The sequence below is a fragment of the Dermacentor silvarum genome, chromosome 1 (assembly GCF_013339745.2).
Source record: "Dermacentor silvarum isolate Dsil-2018 chromosome 1, BIME_Dsil_1.4, whole genome shotgun sequence".
NCBI lineage: Eukaryota > Metazoa > Arthropoda > Arachnida > Ixodida > Ixodidae > Dermacentor > Dermacentor silvarum.
In genome coordinates, this window is record NC_051154.1 from 175,929,763 (window position 1) to 175,937,163 (window position 7,401).

Below are 7,401 nucleotides of genomic sequence, written 5' to 3' on the forward strand. Positions count from 1 at the left end.
CAGACCACGCCACTAGAGCGATTGCTGCGGCACAGCTTAAGAGCACGAAATGGCTGTCTGGGCCTGAATTTCTCTCACAACGAGAAGAGGAAGCACCGTCGTCAGGCTTCGCTCTCCTAAATCCTGATAGATAGAGAAATACGACCTGAAGTCCGCACTCTCGCGACTGAGGTTAACAAAAGACAACGACTAGAAGCCAAACGCTTTCTTAAGTTCTCAAGCTGGAAATCTCTCGCCCGTGCTGTGGGAAATCTGATCGGGGTTGTCCGACGCGCAACGCGCACGTCACAAGAAGAGATAGCTCCCGTTGAGGCGCTCTCTAAAGCCAGACTCGTCATCATTCGCGCAGTACAGCAAGACGCATTTTTTGAGGAGATACGCTGTATCCAGAGAGGAGAACCAGTCCACAAGACAAGCTCGCTTCGAAGGCTTGACCCATTTTTAGATGCCAACGGCTTGATTCGCGTCGGCCGCCGTTTGAACAGAGGCGATCTTGCGGACGATGAGAAACACCCTCTCTTAATGTCGGGTCGGCACCATGTCACGACGCTTCTCGTGCGCCACCACCATGAATGCGTGCAACACCAGGGCGGGCACTTCACGGAAGGGGCCGTACGAGCGGCTGGTTATTGGATCGTCGGAGGTAAAAGGTGCATCTCATTCGTATTGGAGGCATGCATTTCATGCAAGAAGCTACGAGGGCGCTTTGACAACCAGAAGATGGCTGACCTTCCGGCAGACAGAATCAGCACAGATCCTCCTTTCACGAATGTTGGAATTGACGTTTTCGGTCCCTGGATGGTTGCCTCTCGCCGAACGAGAGGTGGTGTTGCAAACAGCAAGCGCTGGGCAGTTATGTTCACTTGCTTAAGCATTCGGGCAGTACACATTGAGCTGATTGAATCATTGGACACGTCAAGTTTCATTAATGCCTTGCGAAGGTCCTTATCAGTGCGAGGACCCATCAAGCTAATACGCTCCGATTGCGGGACCAATTTTATCGGAGCATGCAGAGAACTTGGAATCAGCGCAGAGGGCATTCATCGCTCACAAATCGGCAAGTTCCTCGCCGGAAACGGCTGCAAATGGATATTCAATCCACCGCACGCGTCCCATATGGGCGGGGCGTGGGAGCGGATGATCGGAATTGCGCGCCGCATTCTTGATTCAATGCTCATGCACTCACGTCATCAATGGCTCACGCATGACATTCTTGCAACGTTTTTGGCAGAAGTTGCGGCCATCATTAATGCCAGACCCATAACTCCCACTTCGTCTGACACCGAAGATCCCACCATCCTAACTCCGGCGACACTTCTAACCCAAAAACACGGAAGCGCATCTATAACAACTGGGCAATTAGACACAACTAACCTCTACAACCGGCATTGGCGTCAAGTGCAAAACCTGGCTGACGAGTTCTGGAAGCGCTGGCGCGCAACGTATATCACTACTTTGCAATCACGCCGAAAATGGCAAGCAGCAAAGCCCGACCTCAAAGAAGGCGACATCGTTCTGCTCAAAGATAAAGAAGCAACCCGCAACGACTGGCCCGTCGGAGGGATTACACGAAGCTTGCCCAGTGCAGATGGAAGGGTACGCAAGGTCGAGGTGAAGACAGCCAGAAACGGGGTTGTAAAGACATTCTTCCGGCGAACAACAGAAGTTGGGCGTTTGCTGTCACCGTGATATACTGGTGGTGTCTAACAACGCAGACACCAGACGGGGAGTGTTCTGTGCGCATCGCGAACGCACGGCCGAACTTACAACAGGGAAGCCAGCCTCCCTTCTTTTTTATTGCTTTCTCTTTCACTGACCCCCCGCGGACTCGGAGCTGTGCGCGAGACAAAGGAGCCGCTCCCTTCGTGCGGTTCCTGGAACTGACCCAGTGACGACGCTGCGAGGTGTCGGGTGGTGTTTCCCGGCCCTGGGGGACGACAACGGGGACGGAAACCGCGGTTCAAGAAGCGCGGGACCGCCAGACTCGCCCCACCAGCCCTAGAGACAGGACCACTTTTTTACGGGGCTAAAAACTGAACGTTTTGTGTGTTTTTAACTTGCTTTTTGACCTTCCCAATGTTATTAAAGTTTATTTTAAATATTCAACTTCGTTCGACCCGTTATCTAGCTGGATAGCGGACGCTTTGATCCCATCAAGTGCGATCCGCGAGGCCAGAATACGTATATTTAAATACCTCAATTGTTGCGAGGTTTTGTGTATACAAGCAGTGAACCTTGTTTCCAGCGACACTTTTTGCCCTTTATCAAGTTGTATCTTCGCATTTGTATATTCCATTCTATCTCCGCATTTCTAATGTATATTTTGCAGAACTCCTGCTTTTTATATGTACTCACTGTTGCGACTATAATCTTGGTGTAATTACAATACACGACTGGTAACAGCTGATCCTACTCAATCTATTGCAACGAAGGACAGCGTCATTGAGGTTTTTCTCTGGCCGTTGCATATGTACAAAAATGTAAACAAGGTTCTTGAATAACAAAGATTCATCAAAATATTTGTCCTGAGCTTGTTTTTTTCATGGCCTTTACGTTTTTCATATCAGCTGCATGCACTGGTTTGCTGGTTTCGAGCTGATATAGTTCTAAAGTTCATGTGGTATTTTCTTTACCTAATAAATAGACAAAAAAAAAACGCGGAAGAATATTGATATCAGTTATTTCTGCCACAAATTTTGGGACATACGAATATATTTTTCCATGAAAAAATATTTATTTTACTTGACAGTGCGTAGCGTTCAGTAAGTTGTTTGCAGCATCTAATATACAATGGCATTGACAATGGCAATGCAGTTAGTATTCATGTATTTGATCCCTCGACAAATGCTATAAGGAGGAGGCCGCGCTAAAAAGGTGAGCCACCCCCTCCCCCCCGAACAAAGTGTCTGGCTACGCCACTGACGTCGACGTACATGTATAGCATGTCTGCGAGGGTCTTATTAAGGCGCTCTTTTAGTCCGTTGGTCTGGGAATGATATGCGGTTGTTTTCAGGTGGTTTGCACCACTGAGTCTGAGAACCGAGTCGAGGAGTTCTGCAGTGAAGGCAGTTCCCCTGTCTATGATGACTACTGTGGGGGCGCCGTGCTACAGTGTACTAGAAGTACACTGTAGTACTTCTAGTACTTCTAGTACACTTCTAGTACACTGTAGCCGTGCCTAAGGACGACGTTTTCGATGAAAAAATGAGCTGCTTCGGCTGCTGTGCCCTGCTGCGTAGCTTTGGTCTCCGCGTAGCGCGTCAGGTAATCGGTGGCGACAATGATCCATCTGTTGCCGGCTGTAGAAGTTGGAAATGGGCCCAGGAAATCCAATCCAGCTGAGGCGAATGACTGTCCTGGTACCACGACTGGATGTAAGAGACCTGCAGGCTTGCCGGGAGGTGCATTGCGTCTTTGGCAGTCGGAACACGTTTGTACGGGATGTTTTACAGCAGCGGGTAGCTTTGGTCAATAGTATCACTCTAAGAAGAAAAGAGGAAATGGGGTATTGAGGTTACTCCTTTAGGGGAGGAACTGATTTACCACAACCATTCCTCCCTCTAGGGGGTAAGTGAGAGGGGATGAACTTTTACTCCCCATACGGTTACTCCTTCGAGGACTAACAGTTGCTCTTTTCCGATGCCCCTCAAGGGAGTAACGGTTATTCTTTCCGATCTTCCTCGAAGATGGAATTAACGCAATTAGCCATTTATACGCTGATAAAAAATGACCGAGCTGAAAGAAAAATGGGAAAAAAACGCCCCCGCAAGTAGGATTCAAACTCACGTCCTCTCGCTTATAAATCAGGTACTCTAACCACTTCACCATGGCAGCTCTTTCTCTTTCTTTATTGACTTCACCATGGCAGCTCAGTTGACACGATAGGTTACTGAGACAAGGTTAACCAGCTGAACAGCTCAGGTGCGGCAATGCAGAAGAGACGGCATTTGGTGTATGCTATGCGGGGAGAGTCTAACGTTGCGCATACTTACAACTATAAGCGACTGCATAAAGAAAGCTGCCCGATTATTCTTACGATGATGTAAACTGAGACAATACGTGATGCTCGTGTAGCGGGCGCAAACGGGGCACGCAAGACGACAGAGAAGGACAACTTCTCTATCGCTTAACGTGCCCCTTTTGAGCTACACATCGCTTCAGATAAGTTTGTAATCTCGTTGGAACGAAAGGAACTTAGGTACTATTTTTTAAATTTTTTTTTATTTATTTAGAAATACTGTTAACCCTCTCTTGAGGATCATTACAGGGAGGGAGCACATTTTGGATTCAGAAGTTTACACACATACACACTTACATATACTTACATACACATATATGTATATATAAGTAATACAACCAAACAACAAGACATTTAAATACAATAATCATAGCTAAAGCTCAGACTAATCATCATAGTAAATCAGATAAATGTACATCAAGTAAACGCATGAATTCAAACTCTTCATTTGTATTGACCACATCATTCGGAAGCCCGTTAGTCCGAATGTTGCTCAAGAAAATCTGGCAGTCCATCAATGACTTGCGCGTTTAATGTGTATCGTTCACTTATGGTGTGCACGCACTCGTGTGCATGGCTCTTCACATTCCAACGTTTAAATTTCACGCAGTTTTCTCACGAAGAGTTAAAGTGCTGCTTTGCATGTAGTTCATTAGACAGTGCACGAACTTCGAATTGTTCACCACTCATAGACAATACCTGTTTCGCCGCATCACTTCACGACACGGACGAAAACAGCGGAGAGCATGCATGGGGAGTAACTGTGGCCGTTCGTCCTCCTCGTTGCTATCTTTCGGACCAGGGATCTTACACTTACTCTCCAAAATTTGCACACGCCACGCACACTCATGCACTTAGTCCTTTGAGGGACGAAAGCGCCCTTTTTTGGACTAACTGTCCAGTTACTCCCGTTTTCCCCGGAATATATACTTCTTAGAGTGTACTTGCGTCGGAGTCGGTACAATGTTCTCGTGTATAGCCTAGATGACCTGAGGTGGCTTCATCGTGGCATGCTTTTAGTATTTCTTTTCGAAGTGATGCCGGTACGAAAAGCAGGAACATGCTGCCGCTGGCAGAAAAGTTCTTCTTATAGATAACATCGTTCCGCAGACAAAACGACGGCAGTCCCCTGGCATAGAGTCGCGGGACGTCTTCGGCCTTCCAAGAAATTAATGAGTGGGATCAGCTCTGGGTCGTGGTGCTGCTACGAGCGTCTGGTCGTCTGGTCGTGGCGTGCTACGAGCTGTGAAATGGTGACGGCGTCGACGACTCCCAAAAATGCAGTGTCCACGTCATCGGTACCTGCGGGCTCGACGGGTGACCGCAAGAGGCAGTCGGCGTCGGTGTACCTCTTCCCTTATTTGTAAATTATGGTCATGTCGAACTCCTGAACTACAGCGCGCTAGACGGCCAGATGGGTATTTAAAGTTAGTCAGCCAACAAAGAGCATGATGATCGCTGACAACCTTGAATGAACGGCCGTACAAATACGGGCGAAATTTGATAACCGCCCATACCACGGCGAGGCATTCCTTCTCGGTAGTCGAGTAGTTCTCCGTACGAGAGAGAGTTCGGCTGGCGTAGGCGATTACTTTTTCGGAGCCGTCTTGCCACTGCACCAGTACGTCACCCAGACCAACATTGACATTCCTGAACAAACAATTTACGAATGATCGACAGCTAAAATCATTATATATGCCCACGGAATCTATAATTATTAATTTACTGCATATTACTTCACGGCTAAGAAAATCGAACGTATTTGATAGATGTAGGAGAAGAGCACAATAAGCTGTCACGTTGAACAAGGAGACAAGCAAGGACAAGCGTCCGGTGATGGTGGTTCCTTATATCCATTCCTATTCCACAACGTCAAAACCAGCCGTCATGGGATCAACATAGCCCTGGGAGCGCCTTGTAAGCTATCCAAGATATCCGCCATGATGACCTGCCAATCCAAAGAAGTGTTAATTGTCAGGAACCACGAAACTTGGCTGATGCCGAGCAGAAGCGGCTCCTCAACTGCGTCAACACCGTCTGGGGCACCGGTGTCCTCCCTGGCTGGTTGCAGTGGCGAGACCAATCTTGAAATCCCAGAAGCCTACCATAGCCCTATCCTCATACAGGCTGGTGTCCCTCGCCTTCGCCGCCTGCAAGGCGATGGAGAGGGTGGCACTGGCACGCCTATAGTGGATCCATTGCGGCCCAACTCCAGTACTTCCCGGAGCAGCAGACCGGCTTCAGGCGCAATCGCTGCAAGGCATACTCCATCTCCGATGTGGTGGCCACCCTGGAGGACGCCAAGGCCATGGGGGACGTGTCAATGCTGGTGCTTCTGGACGGTCGGAGTGCCTTTGACGGACTTCCTCACGCGGTCATCGAGGCCTGCCTAGACCGTCTCGGCCTGAATGGCTGCCTCATGGGCTTCATTTCCGCCTTCCTGACCGGGAGGACCTTCCGGGTGCACGTTGGACAGTAACTTAGCGAACCCAGGGATATCACGACTGGCGTCCCACAGGGTTCGGTGCTCAGCCCTTTCCTGTTCAACGTGGCTCTCGCGGGCCTTCCCGCATGCCAGCGGCGGACCCGGTGAACCCACGGTTCCCTGTTCGCTGCTACATTTACGCCGACGACGTAGCACACCGGGCCCGGGAGCCGAGGAAGTCCATGACATCCATTCGGTGCTCACTACAGCGGGCACTAGATGCAGTGACCGCATGCCTTGGCAGAATAGGCCTCACCATCTCCACAGCCAAGACCTAGGCCATGCTGGTTCATCCACTGGCATCAGTTCGGCGCTACACAAAGCTGCTGAAGATTACTGGCCGTGCCCTACCTTGGAAGAACATGGTCACCTACCTGGGTCTCCCAATTGACCACCGGCTCAAGTGGATTCCTGAAGCCAAGGCCGCCACTTCCAAGGTGCGCCGGGTGCGAGGAGCTGTCAGCAAGCTGCAGCAACATGGCCGTGGCTGCTCCACAAAGTGGGAGCTCCGACTGAACCAGGCCGCAGCAACATCCGTGCTGCTGTATGCCCTCCCATTGGTCTACCTCACACTGGCCAGGAGAGAGCAGCTGGAGGGTCTGCACAGAGATGCTATCAGGAGCATCCTGGGGCTCCCAAAGCATTCACCAGTCGCTGCAACACTGACAGAGGCTGGTGAATGGCCGCTCTCGATCGCTTAGGATGCTCGAACGAGCCCTGGGGCACATCGACCGCCTTCATAATGCTCCGGATGGCGGAGCCCTGCTGGCTAGACTCCGCAGCCAGCCGTCCTCACAGATGAGAGGTCTGTGCCTGTTGTACGAGCAGGCGATCACGGACCCCCCTGTGGCAGTTACCCTAGGCCTGCCTCCCCCACAGACCGACCAACGGACGTCCA